The sequence below is a fragment of the Ambystoma mexicanum genome, chromosome 8 (genome assembly GCF_040938575.1).
Source record: "Ambystoma mexicanum isolate Mex_15411 chromosome 8, UKY_AmexF1_1, whole genome shotgun sequence".
NCBI classification, from domain to species: Eukaryota; Metazoa; Chordata; class Amphibia; order Caudata; family Ambystomatidae; genus Ambystoma; species Ambystoma mexicanum.
The window spans coordinates 1,064,696,709-1,064,716,103 of record NC_090929.1 but is presented as its reverse complement, the minus strand read 5'-3'; positions in this window follow the sequence as shown (position 1 = coordinate 1,064,716,103).

Here is a 19,395-nt window from a genome sequence, read left to right as displayed (position 1 = left end):
GAAGACACACAGATCATCTGCAAAATCAACATCACTGGAGAACAAGACCCAACAACACACACCTTGGGTAATAATAAGCAGCGCTCAGATACCTGAGGGTTTGTAGCGCTATATAAATGCTAAATCATTATTATTATTGTTATTATTATTATTATTATTATTAAAACTTATCAACTGCCTCACAGAAATAAACCATTGGATAACCACCAACAGTGGTCTCGGAAGGATAGCTCAGCAGCAACGAAGCAAGACAGAGCAAATCAACACAAGTTTGATCCCGAGGTGCATGCTCAGAAACCTCTGGGTATTAAGTATTTTATGAATAACCAATTACAAATTATATACATTATAAACAGCCTTAAACTCAATCCTGACAAGATAGAAATCATGATCATGCCAACGGACCGTCGAACCAACACCACATTCCATAACCTACTGAAATGGGGAACCAAAAAGAACCACCCAAAGTGGTTAAAAATGTTGGAATATTAATGGACAACAAATTAACACTCAAACCACAAGTCGACTCAGTAGTAAATAAGTGGCTCTTCCACCTACACACAAGCAAGCAGCTACTACTTTTCTTCACCTTCCCACATAGAACACTTGCCATCATCTCCCTTATCATGTCAAAAATAATCTAGACCAACAATCGATCTCAGAATTCCGGATTACCTTAACATAAAACTACAATGAATAGAGAACACAGCAGTAAGACTACTCCTCGGACTCCCAGAGAGACAACACAACACATCACACCACACCAGCACTGAGAACCTTACATTGGGTACCAGTCAAAAAAGAATCTTCTTCAAACCACTCTGCATAACCCACAGAGCAATCCAGAGCCAAGGAGCAGAATTCATACAGAACGCTACGGTCTATCAATGACATTAGGCGGTTTATAGTTAATATTTTGAATTTCATTATTTCGATTTCAAAAATGTCAAAAAAATATTACTGAAAAAAAAATGTCAAATGTCTTTTTTTTGTTCTTTTTTGTTTGATATGGGGGGTTCTCCCCCAAACCCCCCTTTTTTTAAACCCTTTTTATTTTACTCGCGAAACAAAAAAAAAACATGTACATTAAAAAAATAATACATTCGATTTTTGTTTCGGTATTTTTTTTGACATTTTTGTCGTTTAAAAAAAAATGTTTCGACGTATTAACTGGATACCACATTAGGCGCTTTGAAATACAATTTCTTGATGTATAAGCGCTATACAAATGCTGAATAAAATAAAGTAAATACATTAAAAAAAATAAACCAAAACAATACTCAAAGTGGTAATTTTGGTGAATCAGCATTCTCCTGAATCTCAGTAAAACCTTTGAATTCACTCCCAAAAGAAATGCGAACAACAGAAGACCACCTAAAATGTAGAAAATTGCTAAAAACATGTCTTTTTAACTCACCAAGCTAAATAGGAAACACTATCGATGGGAAACTGCCAACACAAGAGAAACACCCAAAACAACTAAAACCTAATGAACCGAAACCTGGCTACCCCAACAAACTAAAGCAACTTAACATACACCACCATAAAACATTATGAGCCCTGCAAGACCCACCTACCCATTGTATTGAAGGGCACAGAATACTAACATCACTAACTAACCCCACTAAAAACCTTATGATATCCTATATACTCAACCTGAAACGCCAAACAAAACAGAGACAAACCTCTACTGCAGCAGAAACCTATAACCACCACAAATGCCACACACTCAGCAACACCCATCTAAACAAAACACACTACAAAAAACTAAAGCAATTACACACAAATCATCTCAAACACTCTCCTGCAACAAACAACACTTAGCTCTCACCAAATACAAACAAACCCAGCACACATTGACCAGTTCTTCCAAACTGAAGCCACCACTAGCATATCAAAGCTCTCTCGCACTTTCACTCTCCATCCAATTAACTAAGCCCTCCACAGCCCTCCTTCCTTTTTAGATCAGCTAGAACATCGGGAGACCATGAACATGGCAGCGGGACGCAGTATAAAACACAATAACATAACATAACATATACAATTGTATTTTGTTAACACTTTTGTTTGATTATGTGTCCCTCATCAGCAGCATGCAACTTGTCTGGGCCATGTTCCTTTCACACCTGGGAAGACCAGCTGTGAGCTCTCGGGCATGGCAAGTGGTATGCCAATGCGGCTATTGATAAAGTTATCAACATGTGTGCAAAGAGATGAAGCTCAACAAAACTGCAGACAGCCCACTCTAGCCACAATACAAAATGAAAAAGTAAGCACATTTGGTGACATGCTAATAACGGCTATTGAGAACATCCTCAAACTGATATTCACAGTGGAAAAGCTAACAGGTCTAGCTTCGAAAACAGCTGTAGGAGGCGCCACACAACGCTGAATCATTGGACCTGTGTGATACTTCTATGGATAGCAGGTCCATAATGAGGAGCTTCCCGGCAGAGGTGGAATCTGACAACCATGTTGTTTGCTTGCCTTATTTGTGGTAGAAACAGGTAGGGGGAAAACCGTTGGACAAACACTTAACATGCTCAAAATTAGTTTTATGAAAGGTACTCCTTTTAAAGATTATTTTAACTTTCGCCTCACAGTGAGAAAGTAAAGATTTTGCATAATGGGATACATAACAGCAGTTTACCATGAGTCGTCCATGGTCAGGCGAAAGCTACCGCTGAGCCTGGATGGCAGCCAGACCCTGCAGGGAAATACCTCCTGCAAATGCAGTTTTAAGCTTCTATTAATTTGAAATAATGCCTCGTGATATTTTCAGTCGGTGACCAGCTGGGATAATGGTCATGATGTGGCAGGATGAAGTCATATGCCCGTCCCATCTGTGCACTATTCATCTAAGACAGAGAGCCTTTATGGTGACTGCTCCCACGAAACAGGCTGTAAAATCATGAAACGAGCAGGGATGCTCAGATGCTGCCGCTTCAGGCCTTCTGTACCATAGCCACATCTTTAATCGTCTGGGAACCCTACTTCAGCCAGACAGCACAGCTGTACTCCCTAGCTCTTGCATTAACAATACAGCGTTAGCAAATGGAGACACAATTGAGCACATTGGAAACTGAAGTTCAAAGTATCTCTCCAGCCCTGACATATCTCCACTGGCTCCTGGTGGCTGCAAGGATCAAGTTCACGACCCTATGCATTGTCGACAATGCTTTCTGGGCCCGGGCCCGCAGTACATCCAACTCTCTCTTCCTAAACACCTTCCTTCTAGAGCCCTTCGCTCAGCCACCTGCAACAATCTGTGGGTCAGACGCTTCTCCAGGCAGAGTGGGGCATAGATCTCTCTCCCCTGCAGGTGCTTCCCTGTGGAATGGCCTCCGTGCCCATCTCAAAATTGAGCCGGACTACTTGAAGTTCCAGAAGTAGCTCAAGGCCTTCCTTTTTGCCTCTGCACCCCTATCTCTCTCTCTCTCTCTCTCTCTCTCTCTCTCTCTCTCTCTCTCTCTCTCTCTCTCTCTCTAACTCTCTCTCTCTCTCTCTCTCTCTCTCACTATCTCTCTCTCTCTCTCTCTCTCTCTCTCTCTCTCTCTCTAACTAGGGAACTAATCTGAGAATCCTGCCAATTAACCCAATCAGAATCATGTTTATTCCGGTCGCGCGATTCTTCCTGTGATCTTCTGAACGACCCGCTTTATTCACTTCACCAGTAAATGCATGCTAACTCACTCCTGGAGAGCCCTCAATGTTTATGTCTCCTACCCCACTGTTTATGCCCCTACTTATCGGCCCCAGCAGAACTGGATCTCTCCTAAAATCTCCAACCATCTTACAGTAGATACGCAAAACCCTCACAGATCCACCAATAGCAAATTATCATTATTGATCTGAGATGAGACTCACCTCTTCAGTCCTATTGTACTCCATCAAACTAGCAGAAAATATTACCCAAAGCATGCAGAGTCTCTCAGATGGTGGGCGTCCCCTTCAGAAAACATATTCCCTGGAATCTTTATCAAACCAATAGAAGCATACCGGCGGCACAGAGGTCCTGGGTACTTCTGACCTGCACCCATCAAGACTGCAGGTTTTGCATCTGCCTCTATTGTTAGCACACTAAAAATCCTTCCCTCTTTTCTTACAGAGCCACGCAAAGCAAGGCCAACACCAAATGGCAAAAGGGTCATAAGCAGGGCCACTTCACATACTATATCATGCTGTTTCAAATATAAACTGCACCCTTGCAATTTTAGTGCTCAACCCTCCAAGTTTCAAACTTTTTCAAAGAGGTCCAAACTCCCATCACATTTCTTTGAAATCTAAACTGGTCCAACAGAGGTACAGCCACCATCATCAAATCCATACCAGAAATCATCTTTCCATCAAGAGCTGATGATATGGGGGTGAAGACGTGTGTGCTGCCTCAGTTTCAATTAGTGGATCTGCAAGGGACCAACAAGAACACTAATTTTCCAGTGCATTTGGGAGGGAAGTTGGTGCTTAAAAGGCTAAGAGATTGCTCCATGACCCATACACGCTCCCAAAAACCTGGGGAAAAAAACTGAACACGTAATATAGTATACCAGCTGTTATTCTGAAGTCAATATCAACCATATAGTGTACATGTCTCCACTCATAGTTTAAATTAGCCCTTTATGTACAAGTGCTCATCTTTAATACAAACCTCATCAGCTCACATGTTAACATCTAAAACCTTAGTGTACCAGCTGTGATTGTACATTCTAAACTGGCTTGCTAGTGAATCTACTCTCATCCCACTAGCTAATCAGATGTCATAATGTACCCAGTGTAGTTCCTAACCGTCTCAAAATGTGTCTGTTCCATTCACAATTTGAAATTGGGTGACATGTACAATCGCTCAGGCTCATCTCTAAGTTGTCTAGTTCTGTCATAGACCATTTCTCCTCTCAAAGTTCGAACATATCCCACAATGTACCAGCTCCCATTTCAAAATATAACAATTGGCCCTGACTGTAACAGCTCCCACCATGAATCTAAACTGCTCCATAGTGTACCAGCTCTCACCTTACAATTTAAATTGACCCCTTAGTATCCCAGAACTCACTTTAAAATCTAACAGCTGCCATAGAGTACCACCGGACATCTTAAAATCTAATCTAGTCTCATAATGATTCAAAGACCAAACAAGCCTCAAAGCCTTTGAGTGCTCCACAGACTGAGGTCCTACTTCATTTAGGAGCGACCCCCACACCTGCCAACCTTTTTTGCTGATACCCGTATAGAGGCTGGTGTTCATGGGCTTTGGGGAACTAGGGGGATGCTTTCCTCAATTATCTGATGTGTATTAGAGCAGAAGGGGATATTTCCAATGCGCTCTCCCTCTCAAATCTCCAGCATAGTTCCCTTCCTCTCCAGGGGCAGACTGCGAAGGGGTAAAGGGGAAAAGGTCCCCCTGGCTGGCTGGGCTGCTGCCCCATCAGTCAGAGCTCCGAAATGTAAACAAAATAATCAAAAAAGATTAAATCCTTTAGAATCTAGCGTACCACAAAGGAACCGAGTGCGCAAAGCCTTCTCAGATTCTGTGTTAATGTGGCAAGGCACTCGTCTTGATATCAGCAATGTTGTAGATGGGCCTCCACAGTGAGTGAGAGGGAGAGGATTCTATGTTGCAGGGCATGTTCGTACCGCACAGTGACAATGTATACATTTAAAAAAGAGATTATGTGACCCTGGAGGGTAATGTTGGCGCTACTGCTCCCCATACACCATTGGTCTGTTACAATTCACAACTGCTCATCATGACTCTTAATTACCAAGGAAGTAAGAGCCCATACCTTATTAGAGTTTGACCTCAGCTTGATGCAGTATGAATGCTTCTCCTGTGTTCTGTTGAATTTCTTGATCACAAGTGTGTTCATACAAAAAGAGTTTAATAGCACACTGAATAGCACCCATTGATGTTACTTATTATATAGTGGTTATAGAACTGACTGATGAGCCGTTTGTGGTATTTAGTTTTGGACACACTTGAAAAACACACATGGAAAGATGTCATATTCAGGTATTAAATATTAGAAGCCTACAAACTATGCGGGTAATTCTGAGATGGGTGGATATTTTAATAATGCTGAAGGAAGTTACCAGCTCTATGGTATTTCTGGAAATCCACCCTACTCAAAGTTTACCACCAGCAGAGGTGGTATTTCTGGAATACCTCTAGTGCTATTTCAGAAATACCACCTCTGTTGGTGCTAAAAGTAAAAAGGTTTTTTTAAAACATTTTTTACATCCATTTCAGCATCAATGTGAAGTGAGAAAAATATGGGTTCTAGGTCATTTGGTCGAATCTAAATGGTCGACAGGACAAGTGGTCGCACCAAAAGGTCGACAGGTCAAATGGTTGAATTTTTTTTAGTTTTGTTTTTTCACATTTTTTTTTTGGGGGGGGGCCCCCCCAAACCCCTTTTTTTTGCTAAAAAACCCTTTTTTTCCCTAAACGAAAACCTAAAAAATATATATATAAATAAAAAAATTTCGACCATTTGACCTGTCGACCAAATTGTGTCGACCATTTGTCTGTCGACCATTTGACTAGACACCAAAAATATGTACAGTAGTGGCTCATATCATTACTGTTTTCCTTATGCACAAAGGGTCAATTCTGGCCCTTTCGTGCATTGTATGGGTAAGGTGGTGAGAGGAGGCAAAGAAGTGTACTTTTTTACCCCCCTCAACATGGCATTTTTAAAAACCTTTTTTGCTCTATTGATTGACCTGTCCTTCCATTCTGCACAGTAAAAAGAAAGATTTTAAAAATGTAGGACCACTTTGGCTTTTTCACCTCCACCTTCAAGGGGGAGGTAAAAATAGGTGGCTTGTCTGCAAAAAAGCCTGCCTAAAATACCATTGCTGGTATTTACCTCCACCTTCAAGAGGGAGGTAAAAATAGGTGGCTTTTCTGCAAAAAAGCCTGCCTAAAATACCATTGCTGGTATTCCCATTGAATACCACTGATGGTATTTGAGCAAACCCTGAATTGGGTGGACGGTAAAGTCAATGGTATTTGCCAAATAGTGAAGATGTTACTGTTTCCACCCATTTCTGAACGACCCCCTGAGTTTGTGATCTATTTTCGTTGTCTTGTCCAGAACACTCTTCTATTATGCGACCAGCAAAAGACAAACCAGATGCAGATATATAGATACAAAGTGACATGTATACTTCCCACTGTCACAAATACACTCAAACGTATTAACCCAGTCCCAGAAACTGAAAAAAATACACGCCACCTTATTTGAAAACACACATAAGCATAAACGTTTGCTCTTGCACCCTCTCATTACCAGATCCAATGCATATTCCCCTGCAGTTCTTTCTGCTTCTGTGAGTTGAAATATGCAGCCAACTTATCAAGAAAGTGCAAATTGTGAGCAAAAAAAAAAAGCTACTTCCCCTCGTCATCTTTCACTTTGCACTATCCAAGTGCAAACCTCATAACCACAGTTACCAGCAAGACTCCGACCACGGCTCCTTCGTGTATTGTAGAGGCCGAATGGCAAACCAAGGTGGTCTACTGTAAGCCCGGGCAACGGAAGGTGATGAGGGGAAAAGAATGAGCTTAGTGTGATGGGCAAATAAAGGGTGTTAGTGGCAAGGAATCGGTGACTGAGCAATGTGGCAGAGGGAAGGAGGTGCATGAAAGGCAAGGGAAGGGGATTCAATTAATAGGTAAAGGATTGAGCAAAAAGGGAACAGAGGTTAGAAAGTTATTTTGTAAGAAACAGGGCGGCATTGAGAATGCGGTGCAAACGAAGGACACCAGAGGATGACGGGTATAGAAAATAGGCTAAATGAGATGGAGGTAGACAACTGGAACAGCAGGTCAGCAGGTTGATTGTTGCTGACATCTATGTCGGACTTGCATGGCATTGCACCTAATTGTGGGACTGTTCTTGACCCCCTTTCTTTTTTTTGACAAAGTTATGCTTACTTGCTTTATGAACATATGTTTCAATTACTATTTCTCTTATATTTTGCCAGGTTGCTTATCACGTGACTTCGAACTTTGATAGTGCACACAATTGTACAGACTGATTATAATTATTGTTAGTTTTCATTATAATTATAATCTTCGGGCCTCATCACGAGTATGGCAGTAAAACGGTGCAATTACCGCTGGGCACAAATAGCATTACTACTGGGTCATGTGGCGGTATCTGTGCCGCATCATGACCATCATGCATGTGCCCCCAACTCTGATGGTAACGTTAATAGTGCCAGGCAGTAATTGCACTAAAATAAGGGCTACCACAGTAAAACCGGCACTAATAGAGTTGGTGGAAATTGCGTCACCACCAGAATGGGAAGAATAGTGCAGCTATTTTGGAAAACACAATCCATTTAAAATCTCAACTCCCAGCAGCCATCCAGCGGAGCTGAGAGCAGAAAATATCACAGGAAAGGCAGAGAGGCAAGGGACAGAACATCATCTCAGAAAGCCCGAGTTCAGTGAGGGTGAGCTTGTGACCCTGGCTGAGGAGGTAGGGCAGCGGTGCACAGCCATTTGGGCATGGATTGCTCAAAGGTACTCGCTGTGTCCTGCGTACCCCGTGATGGTGAGGACTGCCGGAAACAGTGGAACGACCTGAAGGTATGGGTGCAGGGGCTGATTGCTCACCACAGAGAGTCCCCTGCAGATGGAGGAGGCAGTGCCCAGCTACTGGCCCTGACACTGTGGGAAGAAACATGCAGAACCAAACTTGACCTCAAGGGCATTGAGGGAGGCGGCAGTGCTGAAGTGGAAGCCAGCAGATAGGAGCCAGGATGTGAGTGAACCCCTGAATGCATGTGCAAGTGACAATTCTGCTCTATAAGCCCACGTACATGTACAGGGACACATGCCTTCGTCCCATGAAGTGCAGCATGCTGACAAGGCAGAAAGATGGCAGTGTGATGGCCCGTCACATCAGGAAACCCCAGGGCATTCATTGTGCAGGGCCCCTGAGTGCCACAGACCTGGGAGGGCAGGCAAGTGAATCTCAAAAGCAAATCCATGTGCACCCCACCCCTACTGGTGCACCCTATGACAGCAGGACTTAGGCGCTATAGCAACCATGACACCATGCATCAGTCATCCCTGAATATAGGGGACCCAGTAGGCCATTGCCCTGAGGGCCTGGCAGCCAAGCCACAGGGAAGAACACCCCATCCCAAACATGCCCACAGCCTGCCAATCAACATGCACCACTGAACAGCAGTGGTGGCTCACAGAGCCATGATGGTGCCATGGAAGAAGGCCCACCCCACCATATCACTACAACTCAGGGAGGGTGGGTAGGCCATGAAGGCCCACAGTAATGCATGTCATAGGAATCAAACCCTACTATGCCCCCTGGCCAACTCACACACAGGCTCATGGCCAACAGGCCATGGGCCACATACCCATTGCCACCAGCACTCAATGATGGTGGGCCCACATGCAACCCCCCACGGCCAAACGTGCCCATTTTGCCACATGTCTTAGGGCACACACCGTACTATATCAATCAAGTAATGCATGAAAATCTCGTGGTGGAACTGTGCCTGATGTTATGCCTTATGTCCCCTACAGGCGCGCATGCATTGTCAGGGGCCCCTGGGGAGCCGGAGGAGCAGGAGGAGTCAGCAGGGCCATCAGGCAGTGGAGCCTCAAGGCAATCAAGGACTACAACCAACACCACCCCACGAAGGGCACAGACTCTGTCACCTAGGCGCACGTCCTGCTGTAGCACAGCTGCATCCATCAAGGGCAAGGCTATCAGTGACGTCACTGGCCCTGCTGCTGAAGCAGCAGACAGGTGGGGCAGTTCAGGTAAAGCTACAATCACACCTGCAGCCATCAGCACAGACATGGAGGCAAGGGCTGCAACAAGTGACACCATCGAGCAACAGGGGGATAACAGGCCTGAGTCCACACCTGCGAGCCCTGTAGCAACAACGGAGGCTGATGTGAACATACCAGCTTATGGATCACCTGCATACAGACCCTGTCCTACGCCTAGCCCATGTCTCCAACCGTATAGTTCACCCACTAACATTGTACTGCAAAGGCTTGACGCCATGGGGCGTGGGCAGCGGGAGATGGAGATCATCACCCATACACACTTGCAACACCTGCAGACCATCAGTGACTCAAGCCAGGGGGCCACACGCAGGATTGTGCGTCAAGCGGAGCGCAGCAGGGCAGAGAGGAGTGCCAAAACGTCAGCTCTGATGGCATATGCCCAGCGTGTGCAGGAACTCTCAGAGGATGTGTCTGTCCTCCCTGAAGCCATCCGGCAGGGGAATGATATCCAGCGCCAGCAGAACCTTGAAGGCACCTCCCTTGCATCCCACCTCTATGACACCCATGAGGGTGACAAGAAGGCACTCTGCAATGCCAATTGCGGTGCCTCCTGGGTCCTAAATCACCTTGTGCTGGCAAGGGGGTCAAGAGGCCTCTACAGTGATGAATGCTAGGACATTCGCCGCCATGAATGGCTGTGCCTGGGAGTTGGTGGGGGGCAGGGGGACAGAATGTGTGTTGGGGAGTTGGTGTGGGGCAGGGGAGGGGGGTGGTTCGTTGGTGCAAAATTGTTAGATAAAAGTTAGTTGAACATCAATAATGCGTGGACATTCATGATTGTCTATACGTGCAAGTCATTTACAGTGCTGGCAGTGGGCAGAGGTAGGGTATTCTACACAATTGCCTTTTAGTGCCTGCTGGGCCAGTCTCCCTTCCCTCATGTCATCCCTGTGAGTGTCTGCTTTGACTCCTGCTTCGTGCTGTTCATTTGGCTCTTCCTCTGTTTGTCACCTGTCCGCATCACGGCGCATTGCTGCATTCCTGATGCATTGTGGGACATGCAGCATTATATGTCTAAGTGATGTCAGCACGGTGTGTACATCAGCTTGTGTGTTCAGGTGTACACAACGTGTGCATGCTCCCATTGATACACCCTGTCGTTGGTGCAGGTGCTGCCTGCATGCTGCCAGTGCATCCACTTGGCATGTCATGCTTCTTTTCAGTGTTGCCACCCAACTTCCCGCCCCCCTTTTTGGTATGGTGCTTCACTGTGCATATGTGGCAGGGATTGTACTCACCCACTATCCAGGTCAATTGTCCTCTGTGCCTCTCAGTGTATCCAGGAAGTATGCTGTTATGTAGGACCATGGAGTTGTAGTTGGAACCTGGGTAGCGGGCATAGCAGTGGGTGTTGATGAGGTTAGGCCCGCAAGTCACATGCATGCTGAGGGAGTGGTAGTGCTTCTCATTCCCGTAAACAGCATCAGGGGCCTGGGGCTACACCAATGCAACATTGGTGCAGTCAATGGCTGCTATGACATTAGGCAGTTGTGCGTTGACATAGAACCTTGCTGTCATGTCCTTGAGCTGAGCCTGGGTGGTGGGCAGTGCAATGTATTGGTTGACATGGTGCAGAAGGCATCCAGCACCTGGGCCAGGACTGCACAGAATGTGGGCTGTACTATGCCGTGCATTGGGCCACAGTATGCTGGAAGGTGCCTGTCCCAGGGAACTGCAGAAATTACACCAGCTTCACTAGTAGGGGGACAGCTGTAGGGATATAGATCCTGCTCCCTATGTCTTCCTGGATAGTGGCCAGCATCTTAGTAATGGTCTCCCTGTTGAGGCAGTATTCACTAAGCACCTGGTTGTCGCTGAGGGCCCAGGGGGATGGCCTGACTCTGGGATGGGTGGTCGCCTTGATTGGATGGCGATTCTCCTTCTCCTCCTTCTTCCCCCCCACCACCCTGTGCTCCCTGTGACCTTGCCTGGTTGTCCAGCATCTGAAGGCCCAGCCGCAGCATAAGCATCTGCCTGTCCCAGCTTGCAGCAATGAATGGCAACATGGTGTTGGAAAGAGTGTTTAGGTCTTGGGTGTGTCTTATATAGGCATCTGGGGTGGATTGGGTGCACCTGTGGCTTCTTTTACGTCCAGATGATGGCTGGAGGTAATTCTCAACTGTATTAGTTCCGGTTTTCAGCGCTAATATTGCTGTGCATGCACTTGTGATACGGCTGTAATTGCACTTTGTGTTGTTGGCGCTATTAGCGTCAGATGAAATAGCACCGGCTGTAGTAGCGCAGGCTGTAATAGCAATGGTTCTTTTTCAGCCCAGCAGTATTTTTGGCACTGACTCGTGATCAGGTGGAACGGTATTGGCAACACTAATACCGTTACCACTGGATTTAAGGGCTACCGGCCAACTCGTGATGAGACTCTTAATCTGTTTTTCAGATGTGTTCGCCTCCGGATACAGATGATTAATAGGCTTCCCCCTGTAGCTACATTTCTGCTTTGAAAACCAAATTTATTGAACAGTGTACTATGTTAGCCCTTGAATAAAAACATTGCAGAAAGCATTTGTTTGTTACTAATATTTAAAATGGAATAGGAGAACATGAAGTCTTCCCTGTTTTCTGAATTGGAAACTTTGGAACCAGTAAGACGGGGCTCAAATCCCTTACTTCCAAACTTCATGCATGATGTGATCCTGAGCAAATCACTTTTCATCACTGTGATTTATATTCCTTAACTATCTGTAGAGAATGCCTCACTCATATGGGATTATACCCTATAGCTTTCTCTATAAATAATGTTATCAATTTATGTTAAGCGTACTGGTGGGGAGGCAGGATGACAAGTGAGGTAGTAACGTTGTGGGGGTTGGGTACACAGGGTGCAGGTATGGGTTTTGTGCTGTGCTCTCAGGAGGCAGGAAGCCAGCTGAGGGTATTTGGGCATGACAGCTCATGTTTGACTTTGAGAGTAAACCCAGACACTCTGGTTCTGCAATGGATCTGCTCAACAATTAATTCTCTAGCTTTGCCACTTCTTTACAATATTCTAAAACTAAATATGAGATGGGATGGGAAGAGATGTAGCCAGCTGTCAAATTGCAAACTGTAACACATTGAAAAATTGGATCAAATCACAGTTTTCGAATTCAAACAATTACATTATCCTGGTGAAATAATGTTACTGTTTGGTAAGTGGGAGACTTTTCAGGGGTCCTTGCCTCTAAGAAACCACAAACATAACTGAACAGTGTGTTGCATAAAAGAAAAGTAATGTCAATGTCAACTAAATATACTTGAGAATGTGTGGTGCGGAGAGGTTGGTATTGAGTTTATTTGTTCTGGAAGTTGGGGTCAATGCGCTGTGGGCTTGGGCCATTGCACTATGGGCCAGAAAAGTAAACTAGCCCCTCATGCCAAATGTTGCCAGTCCTCACCTGCCACTTACCAAGTATGTGTGTGGCTCTTGGAACTGTGGGCGAAATATCTTGTACTGACAGAAAAAGCCTCTCAGTGCCCTTCAAATACTAAATCCCCAATGTAGGAGGAATGATAATTAACACTGTGTACACTTCATGCTCTGCACTACTTGTGAATTGCTCAACTGCCATTGGTATCATATCACCTTGAATTACTGGAGAGAAGATCTGTGAATCCGCTGCACTGTGGTCTGACATCGTATTACATAACCAAAGCAGTGTCTTGGATAACAGAGACATACGCTCTCATTACAGTTGTTCCAATATCTTGCCAGTAATCCCAGCGGGATCCCGGTAAAACTACGTTACCATTTATGCCGTCTGATATCCCTGTATTACTGCGATGTTAGGGGCAGCAGAGAAGTTGGTCATTTACCATTCCCTGGAGTCCCATGGGACTCCATATGATGGTATTGCTGGAATTACTGGCATCGGTGCTACCAGTGCCAGTGATTCCAGCATTTATTTGCCGGTAGGGGCCTGCACTCCCGATAGGTCAACCCTGCTGGTAGATCACTGCCCCCACCAGCAAACTTGTGTTTCCTCAGTATGTAAAAAATGCAGGTGCCGGAATTACAGGCATTTTTTCTGCCATTGATTCTGGACCGGGTAACTTGAGACAAATGACTGCAGAATTGATGCTTGTAACGTCATATGATACTGTATGTAACTATCCCAGGGAAGCTAGTTACAGTTATAGGTTCTGCATAAACGAAGGTTGAAAACGTATCTGTTTTCTTCGATCAGATTTTTGCGGACTGAAGTAACAGAGGACTTCTGCTTCTTACTTGTCTTATTTTGAGATATTTTTGGTACTTTTTATTGTCTGTTTGGTGTTAGCGCCCTTATGCCTACGGCCTGGTTGCATTGCACTATACAGATAGAATAGAATTAAAACAATATAAATAGGTTGGGAATAAATCAATTCAGTGCACAGATAGATGAAACCAAACCAATTGATATTAACAAAGCATGGCATAGCAAAATACCATTAAAAACATAACATATTATTTGGTAACTTCAAACCTAGTCTTAACTGGATCTATAGTTTACCATTTAATATTACAAAGGCTTATCTAAATCAACACTGAACCTAACATGAGAACTTTATCTGTAGAGCACATGTTCACCCCTGTGGGGCTCTCCCTGAGCTACAGATACATAAGAGATGTTTATTGTTGCCTACATCAGTGAAGCTTCTTTGATCCACCATGAAAGGAGGAAGGGTCAGTGATTCTGCAGGGTTTTTGGAACTGTGGCCATGGGGTGAAAGATACATTACTGTAGTGGATGCATTTGACCAATGAGACATAGACCCCACCTCTTACCCAATGGAAGACCGCATTTTGTACCAAATATGGCTTATATGACTACCAGGTTATGCTATTTGGGCTTTGCACCGCCCCCGCCGCATTTCAATATTTCATGAATGATGTCTTGAGAGAGCTGATTGACGTCTGTGCCCTGGTCTACATAGACGATATCCTAGTATACTCGGCCTCGAAACAGGAACACGTCAAGCATGTTCGTTCCGTCCTTACGAAGCTCCGCCAACACCACCTCTATGCCAAATTAGAAAAATGTTCATTTCATGTCACCGAGGTAGAGTTCCTTGGCTTCATCCTCACTCCAAAGGGAATCCGAACGGATGTGCACAAGGTTAACGCCATTCTAAACTGGCAAGCCCCAAGTTCATTCAAAGGGGTCCAGAGCATGTTGGGCTTTGCAAACATTTAACTGCCGATTTGTTCCAGGATTTTCCCAAATAGTACATCCAATCACAACATTATTGAGGAAGTGCAACAAGAAGTTCCAGTGGACGGAAGAGGCAGGAAAGGCCTTTCAAGAACTCAAGGTGAGATTCATTTCTGCCCCGATCTTACGACACCCTTGCCCAGATCTTCCATATGTGGTAGAAACAGATGCTTCCAGCATGGTGATGGGTGCTGTTCTATCGCAAAGGAACCCACAAACTGGCCAGCTGCATCCTGTAGCCTTCTGGTCGTGTAAGTTTTCACCACCTGAACTCAATTACGCTATAACATTCAAGGAGCTCCTAGCCATCAAATCAGCCTTCAAGGCCTGGCGACATTATCTGCTAGGTGCCACACATACTATCACGGTGATAACTGACCATCGAAAGCTACAATATCTAAAAACTGCGAAGGCTCAATCCTCACGACAGCTATGCTGGGCACTTTTCTTTGCGGAGTATGATTATGTGATCATGTTCTGACCCGGGGTCAAAAACGGAAAAGCAGATGCCCTTTCCCGCATGGGCACTGATGAACTGGTATACACGACGCCTGATCCAGTGGCCATCATCCCGAGTGACAAACTCCTGGGCATTACAACCACAATGACTCAGGACGAATTACTGCAAGGGATCCGACACGTGATGACTCCCGAGTTGTTACAAGAAAGGGATTCGTGGGGAGAACACTATGCAGTCAAGGACCAACTACCATAGTTCAGGAACTGTCTATTCTTGCCCAAGAAAGAGCTTCAGGAACAGGTCATCTCGGGGTATCATGACTCCCGAATTGAGGGCTACCTTGGAGTTGCAAAGACTCTAGCCAAGGTAAAGCGAAGTTACTGGTGGCCCACGTGGTGTAAAGACATCATTCAATTCATCATCTCTTGTGGCATATGTGCACAAAATGAGTCATCTAAGCAGAAATCAGCTGGACTCCTCAGACCACTGGAAATTCCACCGGCACCCTGGCATACATTATCTCGTGACTTTATCACCGACCTACCATCCAGTCAAGGATACAATACCATTCTAATGGTCGTAGACTTATTTTCTAAAATGGCCCACTTCTTGCCGTTTAAAGGTCTCCCAAATGCATCTAGCCTGGTGAAGATATTCCTCGAACACATCGTAAGACTTCATGGATTCCGGTCAGTGCTGATCTCTGATCGAGGTACCCAATTCGTATCCAAAAACAAAGGTGGGGACCCCTACATGGGCATCTGGGGTGAGTTCAATATACACTAAACAGAGAGGATGCCCTATGTGCTGAAAAATTCAATAAATGTGTTTCAGAAAGCGCATGCTGAGGACCAGAGAGTGTGTTCTTATTAAAAATATATCATTTTATTCTGTTACAATTTCATAAAATACATCATTTTTGAACAATTATAAGACAGCAATTCATTTCCAATCAACATATATTTTATAATCTAGTTTGCATAGAGACATTCTAAATAACTTTTACAGTAGTAATATTCCTACTTTGACAGTCCACCATTATGTATCTAGTTATTTAGAATGTCTCTATACAAACTAGGTTTGATTGTGAAGATGAATGGTAAAATGGTGTGTTAGTGATATACACATAGGAGAAATGTCTGCACAAAAATGCGCTATTTGCACACAAAAACTTGTTCACAAAAATATATGTTGATTGGAAATGAACCAAGTGGCTTTGTTATAGGTTTAAAACCTCTTAATTGAAACACTTTGATACTTTTGTTGGCTTCCCCCGCCTGGATACCAATCACACGTATTCCGTTGACTCCCTGGTCCACAAGACGTGCGCTCATGTAAATCTCTCACTTTAGAAAACTGGGTATGGCTTCCCTGGCCTTCACAAACATGGCGTGTATCACTTTCACTCAATTTACATGGGGCCACTTGCCCGTCCCGTGCTTTATGGCTTTTACTCCCACAGTATCTTTTTTCACCCTTGACACACAACGTTAGCAATACTCTCATTCCAGATTACCTAGGGCTTATGCTCGATTTGGATTACCAATATTCCGTACCATGAATGGCCTCTGATCCCACAACTTGTTGTCTTCGCTGTCATTATCACAGTGGGAGCTCTTGCCTCCGCATTCACGCTTGTTCTACCTGGACCAGCACACACCGCGTTTGGCCCGAGACTTCGGTTCCTTGCTGGGTTCTGGTCTCAATGTCGGTTGTTGGGTGGCCGGCCCACCACACAGTTTACATTGTTGCTCCACCAGTAAAGACGGTTTGCTTCTCTTCTAGGTGCATCTCTGGCTTGGAGCCATCCTCTTGGTCAGTGCACCTGCTGTGTAGCCTCCAGCTAGCATACTTTGCTCTAACTAAGCCACCGCTGGATCTCCGGTTGTGCATAGCTCCAACCCTACAGGATGTGTTTTCAGAGGCTCGCCTCTATGTACAGAGGATTCTCCTCCCTGCATAAAAGTTGTGCTCAGCTTCCCCACTCTCTCTGCATTCACAATTCTTATTCTATGCACGTGCTTCATCATTGCCAAAAAAGATATGTCCTTCTTCCTCTATGGTGGCCCTTGGATAACAGCCAGCATTTCCTGAAGCAAATAGGGTGGAAGGAGGATTGCTGGCACTTTTAAAACCCAATGAGGTCCCCCTTGCCCAGACACCTAGGGAGGGTTGTGTGGAGAGGGTTCACCTGCCTACCCTCACAAGAAGTGCAGGGGGGGAGCACAAGATCAGGCTGAAGGGATGGGATAGGGAGAGGGTGAAGAGGGATAAGTGCAGAGGGAGGGGGAACAAGGGGCTGTCAAACGCTAAAGGGTACCCAGGAGGGAATGTGCCAGGCTGAAACAGGGGTAGGGGTTGATAGTGCGACGAAGGGACTGGACCAGCCACAGAAGGCTAGTCAGGGAAGGGTGCCTGAGGGCAAGTGCTGATAGGAAGTGGTTTGGGGGAAGACTGGTCAAATGAGGGCCTGAACCCGGTAAGACTCATAAGGAACACAGGCAACCAGTTAAAGTGGCAGGGGCAGATGAGTAGGGGAGATGATCTTGAAACTTGAAAAGCTTCCCGAACTTATGAAGATCCGACTCAAGTCGGGGAGGGGCAGGGAGGCCCTTCGAGAGGGAGGCTCTAGCCAGAGAGAGAAATCTACCCCCCCACTCTCTGCTTGGAGAAACATCTAATCTACAAGGAGTTAGAACTAGAGGACCAAAGGACTCTAGCAGGGAGGAATTTAGGGAGAAACACTTGGATGTAGCGGGGATCCAGGCCCCAGAAGGCTTTGTGGATGATGCAGAGGCTCTTGAATTTGATCCTTGAAACCACCAGGGAGCCAGTGAAGAGATTTTAGGGCTGAAGCCATGCAGTCCCTGGGTTTGAGGCCAAGGATAATTCCTGCATTCTGATTCTGGATTAGTTGAAGAGGGTCGAGGGAGGAAAGAGGAAGATTAAGGGAGATGCTGTTGCAGTAATGAAGCCTTGAGAGAACCGGAGTTCTGGAGACATTGGGGGTCATTCCGAATCTGGAGGTAAGGTACAAACCATGCCGGTATTGATTTACCGGCATGGTTTTCCGCTCCATGCCATTCCGACCCCTCAGACCGTAAATTACGGCACCGTAAACTACAATGCCGTAATATACGGTCTTGGGTCGCGCGCGCCCACCACCATGGTGAAATTAACGCCATGGTGTAAACCGGAGCTGATTCCTCAAGGCCGTAAATTACCTTACCGGCATGGAGTACATACAGGCATCTCAGAGAAGGAGTAAAGAACCCTGAGTAGTGGGACCCAGAGCCACAGGTGCACACATGCAACACAGACGGAGGCCAGGAGTCTGGCATAGTAGAAAAGGAACACACCCACACACCACCACCCTCCCACACCAAGATGACACCAATTGAACAATCAAGTCCACAACCACACAAACCCCTGCAACAACACCAGGCCCCCCCACTGAGGAGACACATGGGTAGAAGGAGGGGGGAGACAGGCCCTGCATGCAGCACCAGTGCATCCTCCGTTACCACCCCTGCAGCCCCCATGCACACGTAGCATGACTTCACGCTCTAGGAGAAGGCCTACCAGACAGACACCCCTGACCACCTAGACTGTGACACCGTCACCACCATATTGCGGCACAGACACAAGACAAGCGAGCACCATATAAATGTACAGTGCCAACCCGGCACAAGTGATGGTGTTGCCTGTGCCCCACAACCATGCCAAAGGCACCCACCAGCACAGAGTGGCATGTCACAACCGTCCATTATGCGGCCACATAACCAAGTGCCCTTACACCCCCCCAAACACATCCCCAAACACACAAGGGTCCACCGATCCCCAACATGGACCACCCATAAAACACACAACAGTAAAGCTGGACCAAAAGCAAATGGAGGCATGGCAAATGACAATGG